The 13,037-nt window shown below is 61.9% G+C and overlaps 1 protein-coding gene across 2 annotated transcripts in view; it reads left to right on the plus strand.

Moving 5' to 3' along the window:
• The window catches only part of PHF21B (PHD finger protein 21B), an 83,504-nt gene that overhangs the window by 44,644 nt on the left and 25,823 nt on the right, over positions 1–13,037 (plus strand). The gene's annotated exons all lie outside the window — the stretch shown is intronic.

A 13,037-nucleotide genomic window follows, 5' to 3' on the forward strand; every position in this document is an offset into this window, starting at 1 on the left:
GGGACATAGAGGCGGAGACCAGCCTGCTGGAGAACCAGGCCTCCTGACCTCTAGTGGCACCTTTCCCAGAGCCCCACACACTTCCTCTTAGCCTCCAGGTCCTGAGCCTCCCCAAATACATCCCGGGGGCTTGCACAGACCTGGCCCTGCGTGAAACAAAAGGGGAGCGTACATCTGGGTGTCCTGCTCAAGAGCCCGGGCTGAATCTGTCCCAGGGATTCTCATGCCGCTCTGGCAGTCAACCCAGGTAGACCTCTGGGTGGAGGTGACCCCCAGCCACTCACTGTGTGCTGCTGGGGGACAGACACAGGGACCTGTCTGGTTCAGCCCCGTCTCCCCAGCCCTTCCAGCTCTGCATCTGCCTCCGGCTTGTGTCCCAAGGTTCTCAGATGCTTCCTCCCTCTCTGAGTCAGACCCACTACGCTGGACCTCGGGGATCAGCCCCACCCCCGTCGTGCAAGTGGGGAAACTGAGGTCCAGCTGGACCTGAACCAGGCACCCCCTGCACGCCCACCTCCCGGTGTTCTCCAGAGATGCGCTGTGATTCCCGCGACGCGCGGCTTCCCTGCGTCCTTCGGGCCTCGCTCGAGCTGCCGGTGCCCGGCTGTGACGCTGAGCCTTTGTCCTTTGTTCTCTGGGCCCTGCGCCTCTTAGAACTGGTGAAGCATGCTTGGTCTCTCTGGCCAGGCTGCCTGGTTCTGACCCGGCTGCCCCCACCTCCTGGCTCGGGCAGGTCATTTAAGTGTCTTGGGGAAAAGAAGAGTAATCTTCTCTTCGGCTCGTCCAGGGAATGAAATCAGCTATGCCCATGAGGGGCCTACGCCAGCATGGCCAGTGTGCCCAGTATCCTGGTAGCTGTTCTCGCCCCTAGGGATCTGTGTTTCAGGGTGCCAGGGCCAGTGGTGCCCCCCAGGTTCTGCCATGGCTCAAGAAGCCTATAGGGTCTGTATGTGTGCCCCGCGCCACACAGTCCCCGGGAGGTGGGGGAGGCTGGGTGGCGGGGACTCTAGAGGGACTGGGAGCCGGGTGAGCCTCGGGGTTCCCGAAACATGGAGTCCAGTCGGGGCTGCGAGCCCCACAGCAGGGGTTGGTACATAGGGGGATTGTTGTCGTCATTCTGTGATCTCTCTACTTGCTCAACAAATAGTTGTCAGAGCTGTAAAACTTGGACAAGCTGGGGTGTTCTGATGTTGGTATAGTAATTCAAAATTAAAGTCCATGAAAGCACAATAAGTTGGCCACCGCTTGGGCTTTGCAGGCCGGGTTGGGGTGTCCCTGCCTCCCACCCCATGTTTGCCTCCTTCTGCCCACGGCGGACCTCAAGTCCACCTCTGCCCCAAACCCTGGAAGTCCTGCCCCACCTGGCCTGGCTGGAGCTTGCACGCCGGAGGGGGAGATCCCAGTGGTGGGAGGAGCCCTGGGACACTGAGGCCAGGAAGCCTCCACGGGTGGGCTGGGCCAGCCCCTCCACAGGGGTCCCAGGCTGCTCTGTGCCCCCTTAGCCCCGAGGATGTGTGTGTGGGTCCATCCGTCCTTGCCTGGGCCTCCTGCCCACCCCTCTCCCTCCTTGAGTGCTGCTCGGTCCTCATTTTACCTTTGGCACTTCGGGGGCTCCAGGGTACCTTCCTTCTGCACCAAGGACAGGCTTGTTGCACTCAGGAGTCTCTGGCCAAGGGCAGCCTTCCCTTTGCCCCTGGTCTCTCCAAGGACCGAAGGGCTAGGCTTCCTCCGTCCACAAGCTGTGTCCTGGTCCCCAGGTGTGTGCAGGGACGCTGTGACAGAGGGGTCGGTCCTCACTCCACCCCAGCCTCAGCCCTTGCTATGTCTCAACCCATCCCCTGGCCCTGTCATCTCCTAGTGTCCCCGGTGTCCCTCCGTATCCCCACCTGTGAAATGCTGCCCCAGTGTCTCCGTCACCTTCCCCTCGGGGTCCGCTGAATTCTGTGGTCCGGCTCTGAGCCGCTCAGAGGTCTGGGGGAAGGCGGGACGCCACCCTGGGTCAGGGCCCGGCCTGTGGGTCTGCTTCCTGCAGGGGCCATGTGCGCCCAGCCCAGAACCATGTGGGGTCGGGGAAGCCCCTGGTCTCTGCAGCTTCAGGTGCTTCCCACGATGATCAGAGACGTGGGATCAGAAGTCTTCAAAGCCCTGTTGGTACTCCGTGAGGCCAGTGTGGTTTTATCTAAGTGAATGGCTCCTAGAGATTCCCTCCGACCCTAGTTTCACTGATCATGTTCCTAGGACGGTTCCTTCCTTGAGACGGCACCTTGGTTTTTAGGTGCCGTCAAACACCTGTTGTGTCAGACACCTGTGGTTTGTAGGTAACCACAAACATCGATTCCTCTCCAAACGCAGCTGCGAAGCCTCCAAACTGGGGGGGGGGGGTCTGGCATCCCAGCTGCGCCCATTTTCCTTCCTGTCTTGGGGGTCGGAGCTGCAGTCCGTGCCCTGTTTTGGGCATACAGCTTTCTCCTTTGAAATATAATGTACACACACTGAAATGCAAATCTTAATTGTGCTGTGCCGCGAGTTTTGACCGTGGTCCACCTGAGTGACTCACACCCCGAGATCCGCAACATTCCCCGCACCTCGGAAAGTTCCCTCGTGCACCTGCCCGCCGAGCGTCTGCCCGTTCCCGAGCATCATGTCCGTTCAGTAAGTGGCCCTCCTGTCTTGCTCCATTCACTCAGCTCGAGCGCCCTGCACGCTGCAGGTGTACCTGCCCTTGACCCCCGGGCGTGGCTGAGTGACGACCCGTATGGCGTGGGTCTGCTGCCCCCGGTTTGCCCATTCACCCGTTGATGGACATGTGAGTTGGTCCCGTGTTCCGGCAGCTATGAACAAAGCTGCTGTGAGCATTGCGTGCACCTCGTTCTGAGGGCACGTCTTCATTTCTAGTGTCCATACCTAGGGGGGCAATTGCCAGCTTCGAGGGCCCAGGTGTGTTTAATTTCATAAGAAATCACCAAACTCTTTCCCTGGGGAGGGGGAGGTCGCCTCCTTCCCACTCCCCAGCTGCTCCGGCATGCTCGGCTGACTTCCGAGCTCCGAGCTTCCGTGCCTCGGTCCTTGACTGCCTTGCCCCTCTGTGCACCTGGCTCAGCCCGGCGCCCGCCGTAGGAGCGCAAGTTCACGCCGCGCATCCTTCCGTCTTGGAACTTGGTCTTTCAAGGTTCCCCTGTATCTACCACTTGTCTCTAGTCCTATGGAAAAGTACGGTCTTTCTTCTGAGTGTGTTGATTGGCCATGTCAAGTCATGTGTCCCAGCCCGCCACCCACGCAGACCGACTGCCAGACCCACTTCCTCCAGCGCCCGGCCGCCCCGCGTGTGAGACGGAAAGTGTGAGGAGGTTCTGTGCGGCCGGACCGGCTGAAGACGCTCCGCGACGGCTGGTTCCTGGGTTGGGTTTTTGTTTTCATTTTGAGATTTTTGGTATTGCAAGGGAGAGTGAGAGTGTGCCCGCGCCAGCAGGGGAAGGGCGGGGCGGGGGCTGGGACTCTCCAGCAGGCTCCACAGACAGCGCGGACCCCCTCCCCACTGGGGACTTGAACTCACAACCCTGAGATCATGACCTGAGCTGAAATCGGGTCACGGGTCGCCTCACCGACTGGGACACGGAGCACCCCTGTTGGTTCACACTCTTGTATCAGAAAAGCCTCTTGTCTGAGGCGTGTGCCCCGTGAAGTCAGAGCTGCTGCCAGGCCTCTGTCGTGTGAGGGGTAAAGGTTACACGTCTGCGTGGCACAGAAGTGCCCAGAGATGCCTTTGCCCCTTCCTGCTGGCTGCAGTGTCGCAGGGGATGCTCATGCTCCTGAGAAAAGCCCCTGCGGCTGGGCGGTAGCCGGAGGGAAGGGTGTAAGAGAGCCTCGGCCAGCTGAGCCTGCGGAGAGGGGGGACAGCTGTGCTGAGTCTTCGTGGGCCGTGCCTGGGGCCCCTGAGAAACCCACCCCGTCCCCTAAGCCGATGTTTCATCCTGGGCAGGTGGGGAGGCCGGAGAGGGCTGCAGCCGGCCCTCCTCCCGCGCACTCACCCTTACCTGTGGCAGGTCTGGGCGAGGCTGGGCCCTGCCCAGTCGTGACCTTGTGGGGTCTGTCCGCGTCCAGTGGGTCTGGCATCCAGAGACCCCTCGGGAGTGCGGATTACGTGGGGGGTGGGGGGTTCTTTCTTGCAAAATGAATGTGCTGGCCCAGGGGCAGCCTTGCCACAGAGCCGCAGGGACTGTCCTGGCACGTGGAATTCTCTGTGGCCAGACTGTCCGCTCGCCCACCGCACGTGTGCCTTGCCCAAGGCCGGACTTATCAATGTCAAGTTCAGAAGACATCTTCTAGGGCTCTACCTGACCATCTCCTCTATAGACGCTGGTGACCCCATCCTAGAGATGGGGAAACTTAGTCAGAAGAGGAGGCAGTGGTCTCACAGGTTACTCTGAGGTGGAGGCAGCACCGGGATTGTTCCCATTTGGTACAAGAGACCCTGGGACCCTTCCTCTCCTGCTACTCAGGGCCACGTGCTAGAATCCCCACCATGGCTGCCCCCTCCCAGGTCCCTAAGCATGGCCACCCAGTGTCACAGTTCCCCCCTCTGCCCTGCCCTGGATAGGCTGGTGCTGGGACATACCTCGGAGGGGGAAGGGGTTTTGGCTCATTATCTTCTGGGTTCCAGGCACTGTGTTCGTCTGTCTTCCCCAGTCCCCCGCTATGTGTCCGAGACGGCCATACTGAGCCCTTGGGGAAGCGAAGCTCCTGGCTCCGTGTGTGCGCTCCCTCCCCCTCCCCCCACAGCCTGGTCTCATACTGCAGGACAGGGTCAGGAGGGAGAGAGAGGCAGGGACAGGGTCAGGAGGGAGAGAGAAGCAGGGACCGGGTGGTGGGAGATCTGTGACCTTGAAGCCTGAAGTCCAGGGCCCCTCCCAACCGTCTCTCTCCAGCCGCCTGGGGCAGGGTCACTTCACCCCCTTAAGTTTTCATCGTCCACACCTCCATCTGGGTCCTGATACTCAGCTCCCAGGATTGTGGAGACCAGCTAGACACAGTTACCGTATCCACATCAAACCGCACCCCACACACCCTTCCCTGCTGGCAGGAACCTCCCATCCACCGCCGTCTGTGCTGGCTGAGTGGGGGCCGAGTGGGGGCTGAGTAGGGACAGGCTCGCTGACCGCGACCTCCAGATCTGAATTCACATCCTGACCCAGCATCTGCTTAGGGCCTGTTCCCCCACATGCTGGGTGGGAACCTTGTCTTGCTTACGTCCAACCACACGGGACACTGCTCCCCCAACTAGAGCCCTTGTGGGAACGCATGGCGCTGCTTTGAGGGTCACTCAGGAGCCCCTGGCTTGCTGGAATGTTCCATATCTTGGTCTGGGTGGCGGTTTCTTGGGTGTAGATGTTTGTCCCAATCTGTCAGGTTGCGCACTGAGCTCTGCACCAGTCCCTATGAGTAGACTGGATCTCTGTTTGACGCACTGGGGCCCCCTTTTGGAAGCCGAGAGTGTCTGGGCCGGGGCCCGGGGGAGGCTCCCAGAAAGATGGGGGGCGCTTCCTGGGGCTCCAGGCCAATGTGCGTCTCTTAAATTAGATTCCGGGGCATTGGAGGTGGCGGAATGAGAACGCTGAGGCCAGCGGGAGCGCGTGATCCCTAATCACATGTGGAAGTTAGATTTCCTGACCAACTGTGTATCTTCCCGAGGTCTGCAGGCCGGTGGGGAGAGCGTTCCCCATCGGAAGCACCCCCATGGACTGCATTCTGCGTTCACTGGGATTTGCTGGAGGACACGGCGGCCTTTGGATCGGAGGGCCCAGGCAGCTGCTCCCAGGCCTGCTGCCAAGGAGCAGATACAAATACTCCACGTCCCAGATAGCGGGGGCCCTGAGGCCAGGGGGCAGGCGGTCTGCGGAACCAAGGCCCGGGGCAGGGCAGGTACCACCCATTCCGTGTTTCCTTCTGGCCTTGGGCTCCTGCGCCCCTCTCCTGGCAGCTTCGGAGACAAGCCCCTGCCCCCGCCCCTGCTTCCCTCCTGCATGTTGTCTCCGTCATGGCAGGGTCCGGGCTACAGAGGAAGGAGAGGGAGCTCTGGACTCTCCCCGGAGGTGCGAGGCTCCAGCCGCTGTCCCTGGGTCCCCTGTGCGACAGGCCTCCCCCGGCCCTCTCCAGGCCTGTGAGGCTACATCTTCCGGGGGCTGGGCTCCTCCCTGAGGGGACCCCTGCAGTGGGAGAGGGGCAGCCTGCTCTGGGGGCCTTCCATGCGGGCCTACCATCCTGGCAAGCCCCCTTCAGGGAACAGGGCTTCCTGCCGGGCCAAGCAGGGGGCCCTGGACCAGCCCCCTGGACCTGGTTGGCTTTTGCTCGGAGTCTGGTGCTCTCTCAGAAATGGCATTTCTTTCCCAGTTTGAGGGATGTGATGCAGCTGCTTTGGTTGGTCCCACGGAAACCCCCACACGGAGCAATGGGCGTGGCTTCCAGAGGCTGCCAGGAGTGGGGAAGTCTCCAGCACGTCCCCCACCTGTGGTTGCCAGGGACTGGTGGCCGGCTTTTTGGCTTCCCCTCCAGATCACAGCCCCCAGTCATCAGTCCACGATGCCATTTAGAGTGTGTATTTCCTACTAAATAGCATAAAATTACACCCTTTCAAGTTAATGAAACCACTTTGCAATGCAGGCTGCTGAGAGGGGGTTTTAAATGTCAGCGCCAAGTAGCCGCTCGAGTTTTCTGGTACTTTCCGATTAAGAATGGCCTCCCCAGGAAGGACCTCTGCATTGGTTAAGTGGCCCTGGGCAGCCTACCACAGCTGGCCCGTTCGGTCAGGGTCACGGGGACCCAGCCGGGCGGGAGCCACCCCTGTGGGGCCATACAGGTTCCCCCGCGGCGCACTCAGTAAATGGGTTTGCTCGGAGGAGCATCGTGTGCAGCATCTCTGGGTCTGAGCTCTGGAAAATGTCTCCCTGTGGGGTGCGGAGAAGCCGGTATCCGAAGGGCTTTCTTGTTTTAATGACCCAGCGTTTCAGTCTCCTGAGAGCCCCACTGGGCAGAGCTCCCGTCTCCCGGGAGCTGCTGTGCACTGGGGACGGACCCCTCTCAGAACCCAGGAGAGAACAGAATGCCCAGGGCCGGGTTGGCAGGTGTCGTTGCCCCTGGGCAAGAACCTCCCAACACGGCCAGTCCTGGGGGAGAGCTGGACAGGCCTCTGCACCGCTGTGAGCTGCTCGGAAGCTTGGCCCGCCAGCAGTCCATCACGCGAGAGGAGACCCACATCCTGTCTGCCCCAGAGGACTCTGCCACGGCCTGTGGTCGGCACCTTCCCAGCTGGCCTCCGGTCTGACCTCCACCCAGAAGTCCCCGTCCTGCCCTGGCTACACCATCCAAGAGTCTACCACGGCCAGTGGCTCCCAGGCACCCACGGGGGATGGCCGAGCTCCTGCGTGTGGCATTCAAGGCCCTTCCTGGCCCTCCATTCCTCCTTCACTACCCGCTTTTGGCTTTGTGGTCCAGCCCCCTGCGCTTAGAGCCCCTCGATGCCCCTGCTTCCGGTGCCTCAACCCTCCTACTACCCGCTGGTCCCTCCTGATTACCACACACCTACCTGGCTGCCCACCTGAACATTCTGGTCCATCCTTCAAGGCCCAGCTAAGATACCACCTCCTCCAGGAAGGCTTCCCACTTCCCTCTGCAGAGCCCTCTCTGCCTCCGTTTATGCTTATTTTTAAACTACGGATACACAGAGGGAACTGCAGTGAATTTCCATATGGTCTCTGCCCAAGCGGGTAAACGGGCATCTTGTCACGTTTGCTCTGATCGTTTTGTGAAGAGGTGAAACACACAGAAGGAATAGGTGTCCTCCGCGCACCCCCTCCCCTAGGCAAGGGCAGCTACGATCATGAATCGGTTTTGTGTGTTTACTGTTTATCAGCAAACCTCACAGTCGGGTGGGGCTTGCTAGACGTGAATGGTGTGAGGTGGTTGGGAGCCCTTGTGCGTGTCACCCGGGGCATGTCCCCAGGCTCTGTGGTGACGTGTGTACTTGTGGCTCAGCTCTCTGGCTGCTGGGAGCCGAGAATGTTCCCCACCATGAGGACATCGGAGCTGCTCCATCCCCGCCAGTGGACAGTCCGTTTTCTCCCCAAGGCAGGTGCTGTCCTGAAGCCACTCCCATCTGTGTCCCTGGCACGTGGGCACGTGTGGCCCTGGGGTGTGTGTCTGGAAGGGGAACTGCAGAGCTGGGTATCATTAGGCAGCCCTGCTGCCACCGTCTGCACGCCAGCCTCTCCCTCTCTTCTTGCTTGCCTCGGTGGGCCCTTGGTGCACATCTGTGAGTGGAGGAGTCATTGGAATGATCCAAGCCTCCTCCCGTTCCCCTTGCTTCAGACCGGAGGCTGGCTGGCCTGACGGGTGCCCGTGGCTCCGGTGTGTGTGCCACGCAGCCAGCCACGCAGGCTGGCTGGCCTGACGGGTGCCCGTGGCTCCGGCGTGTGTGCCCAGTCCCAGGTGTAGACCCAGACGACAAGGTCTGGGGGCAGCCGGGACTCCCAGGATGAGGCAGCGAAAAGAGGTGTACGTTTCCCTGGGCTTGCACACGAACCCCCGTGGCCCCTGAGGGTCCCACATGGACGGGCTTGGGGTCAGCGGGAGCTGGCATGGGGGCCACAGGCTGGGAGGGCGGTCGCGGCCAGACGGAGTGGGGGCACGCCCGCCGCACGCGGAGTTCCCCGAGTCCTCCCCCGCAGCGGTAAAGGCGGCTGCTGGAATTCACTGGTGAGTAGTAAACCGCTTCCCCCCACAGCGAAAGTGGTGCCTCAGTTGTATTCGTATGTATTGGCGCTTCCCGACGTTGGCAGTCTGTTGTGTTGTTTGCCCCACGTCGCGGCCACTCTCGGGAGGTGAGAGGAAAATCACAACCGGAGAAGACACACAACCACGCGGCTCGCGTGGAGGGGCGGGAGGCCAGGCCACCTCCCGGGGGGCTTTTGGGTGGCTCTGGAGGCCCAGGGCCGCCACCCCGCTTTTCCACCCAGCTGTGGGAGGTGGGAGCCGCGTGGGGTGCGGGAAGCAGGAGCATGGCCTCCCTGCTGTCCTCAGAGCTGTGTCACAGCAGGGGGCATTCTAGACCTCCTGGTGTCCCCTCCTGGACAGTGCCCTCCCAGCTGAGGTGAGTGGAGGTCACGGGACATGTGTGGACACAGGCAGGGGGCCCCGGGCAGCTCCTACCTCTGGGTCCACAGTGGGTCCACACTGGGCAGACGGCTGTGGGGGAGGCCCCACCCGGACCCTGGCTCTGCCGTTCACTGACCCGGGTGCCCGACAAACCATAGCCCCACTGGCCTGTTCCCTCCTCTGTGACACCTCGGTTCAGATAAGGCTCAAGCCACGCCCGTCTCTGGGCAGTGTACCCCCCTGCCACGAGGCCACGGCTCCTGTGATGAATTCTGAGGTCCTTAAGGGTCACCCTGTGACCCGGCCTCGTCTCGGTCCCCTTCACAGGGTCACTTTCCGTTCTGGTCACTGGCCACACCGTACACACAACCGTGCCACCCGGCCAGTACTTGTGCTGGCTGTTCCTCCTCCTCCCTGTCCCTCCTGTCCCTGAAGTGGTGTGGGGGAGAGGCTCCCTGGGACCCCGTGCCTGTGCCCCCTGCACCATGCCTGGCTCGAGGAGCTGCATGGGTTGTCCACTTCTGTCCTGGAGGCGGGGCAGCCCCCACGGCTGGATTTCTGTCTCCTTCGGGAACACATTTACATGGCAGGGACGGGGTGACCTCAGAAACCCCGTTGGTCCCATTGAGAGGGCAGCTCTGTGAGGCCTGGAGTTGTATTGGAGGGCGGGGAGCAAGTTTGCACGTGTACGGAGAGGGGGCTCAGGTCTGCTGCCCGTGGGGGTACCGGGTGGCGGGCCCACTGCGTTCGCGAGACTCTGCGTGGCCGTGACTGCAGGTGTGAAGAAGAGGCCCCGTCCCTGGGCAGCCGCCTGAGCGCCGCTGGCAGGGTCACCGGGTTGGGCCCTGGAGGCCTGAGACCGTCCCTGTCTGATGACGGACCTCCCACACCTTCACCGCGTTCCCGCTCGGGCCAGAACCTGGGCTCTGGGCCTACCAGAAGCTGCCATCCCCGCGGGGGAGCCGAGAGGTACAAGCCGGTTCTGATCCGTCAGGTCTGGGGCTGGGACCACAGAGATCCTGGGGGCCACGTGCCGTTGGTGTCAGAGCCAGCCTGTCCCCAGCACGTGGACAGCAGGGGTGACCCCCGATACCTGTCTGGCCGCTTCAGAGCTTCTCTGAGGCTGCCCCAGGGACTCCACCGATGCAGGAAAAATTTGAAGTTATCTTTGACTTTTATGGCCCTTTTTTCTCCTATTAAGATGCTTAGAGCGGTAAGTGCAGTGGTCGGGAGCTCGTTTATCTTGACGCAAGTGTGGCTATAAACTGTGTGAGGCTCGTGAAGGAGCCGCCGAGGTGATTGTTTCTGCTGGTATCGATAAATTCAGACGCGGAGCAGAAAGGTCAGCCCCTGCCAGATAAAATGTCCTTTCAGCTCGTTAATTAAAGCTTTGTAAGGACGTGGAAGACCGCACTCCGGGGCCCGACCTCAGAGAGACGCGAGTAGATGGCCGGGAGAGGGCCTGAAGCCTGCCTCGGGCAGGGTGTTCGCCGGTGTTCCCGGACGAAACGCACCGTTCCCAGAAGCGGGAAGTGGAGGGACCCGGCTTGGCAGCCCCGCTGGGTAGCAGACTCCTCCTAAAAGCCCGGGACTTTGGGCTTCGACCCGGGAGCCGTCCCGTCTTCAGGGCCCCTCCCGATGCCCTGGCACAGAGGGACCCCAACATGCCGTGGCGTGGTCAGGCACCAGCTCGGCCCCGGCAGTAGCATGCCTGCTGCCGTCAGGCTGGGGTACGGTGGCGTCTGACGGTGTTTCCGCTGATGGGGTCCGCAGGTGAAGGCCGTTTCTTCTGTGGGTGGCCCCCAGGCATCCATGGCTTATTGTGTCTCTCGGTAACTGAGTGTGGAGAATGAGGTCAGCAAAGTTCCCCGTCCTTCCCTCCCCGCCGCCACCCATCCCGACCTCAGGCCTCTGCCTCCATCCGGCAGCTTCCATCCACCCGAGTCTCTCTGGGTCCCCGTCCTTCTGCTCCCTGATGGTAAATTCCTATGCGCGCGCGGATGGAGGTCCCCAGCGTGGTAGAGAGCTAAGTGCCAACCGGGAATGAAGGGCTTGGAGCCCAGGGCGCGTGGGCAGAGAGCCGGAAGGGAAGAGAGCCCAGAACAGAGACACGTGCACCAGAGTGGACACCCAGAGGAACGAAGGGCTGTGCACAGGGACACCCCCAGAAGAGACACACGGCGGCGCTCAGCTCTCATGTGCAAGGGCTTCCCCGCCCCTCAGAGGCAGGCGGCATCTGGGGGACCTGTTTGGGGGGCATTCAAGCCGGCGGAATTCCCAGGGAAAGTCGATGGGCGCCTGTTCTTTGGTTTCTGTCGGTGATGGACGTGTGTTTGCCTAGTTCTGCCACCCAGGATCTTCGGTCCAGCCCCCATCTATGCCGGCGTCCGTTGCTCCCCAGGGACCATACAGCATCGTTCCCTGGTGACATCTAGCACCCCGTGTGGGACTCTGATGCAGAGCCTGCGAGAGGGGACAGGCCGGCTTCCTCTCAGCCTGTGGTGCCCCGGTTGGCAGAAGGCCCTGGAAGCTCGGGAGTCAGACGGGGCTCCGTGCCTGCCTCCACCCGGGCACGCCTGGGTCGGCCCAGGGATCCGCGAGTGATGCCGGTTCGCCCGCAGGCCTGCGCCGGGGACGGCAGAACCTTCTACACTCGCCCCCTTGCGGAAGGTGGAGCAGAATCTTTAAAAATGTGGGCGTCGGACCGCGCGACGGAGGACGGGTGCGAGAGGCGTCCTCGCGGGGGGACCGCGTCTGCTTCAGTGCCCTCCGCCTTGCTCGTGAAGCTCTGTTCTGACAAATGTCTGCAGCGGATTCCCAGCGACCCGTGGGGGTTTGGCCCCGCGCAGCGAGGCGGGCAGCGGGCCTGAAGGACGGGAGCCCCCGTGGGGCAGGTGGCAGATCCGAGAGGCGGGAGGCGCCGTCCCGCAATCGGAGAAGCTGCCCCGTGGTTCGTGGCCGCTCCGCCGTGTCCTCCGGGGACGGACGAGACTGGCACCGGGATCAAGATGGTGAACAGGTGCCCAGTGTCTTGCGTCATCTGTTCCTCCCATCCCCCCGACCTCCACTTAACCCCTGACCCGTCTCCCGGGTCCTGGAGATCCGTTTGCTGCTTCTGGAATGGTACAGCAACGGCATCCTGTAACCTGTCCTCCTTTTTAAAAAAAATTTCGTGTCTCGCCCCCTCCCTTCAGCCGGATCGTCTCGAGGTTCCTCCCTGCGGCTGGGGTATCCGCAGATCCTTCCTTTGGGTCGCCGAGTGACATTCCTCTGCAGGAGGCACTGGCTGTCGGGCTGCGGCCCGTTCCGTGCCGGGCCGCTGCGGGCAGAGCTGCCGCCAGCATTCCCGGGCTGGTCTGCGGCGGCACGTCCCCCACGGACGCTCCAGATCTGTGCTCGGGCAAGGGCCCTCTTGGCGCTGGCAGACTTCTCACTGCGTCCCTTGGGGCCAGGGGCTTCTGGTCCCCCTGGAGCCTTGTTTTTACAAGACATCGATCCCTTTCCGTTCGTAAGACTCCACCCTCCTGGCTTAAGCCCCTCCTTGACCCATCTACCTGCTGCCCGGGGGGGGGGGGGGGGGGGGGGGGGGGGGCGGGAAGGAAGCCTCCATGACCCATGCCCTCTCAAGGCTCCTTGTCCACATCCATCACCCCCAGGGGCCTCAGAATTTCAGCACAAGAATTTTTGGGAGGGAAATACAAACATTCAGCCCATAGCAGTATACGTACGTTGAATTTTCTGAGAAATGGCCGAGCTGTTCTGCCGTGTTCTTGTATCATTTTATGTTCCCAAGGGCAGTGGCCGAGCTGCCGTACGTGAGCGCCAACTCCTGATTCGGGCCGTCTTTCCGAATGCAGCCGTCAGGAGGCGAGGAGGTGGTCGTGGGCCCT

The sequence above is a fragment of the Mustela erminea genome, chromosome 6 (assembly GCF_009829155.1).
Source record: "Mustela erminea isolate mMusErm1 chromosome 6, mMusErm1.Pri, whole genome shotgun sequence".
Taxonomy (NCBI): domain Eukaryota; kingdom Metazoa; phylum Chordata; class Mammalia; order Carnivora; family Mustelidae; genus Mustela; species Mustela erminea.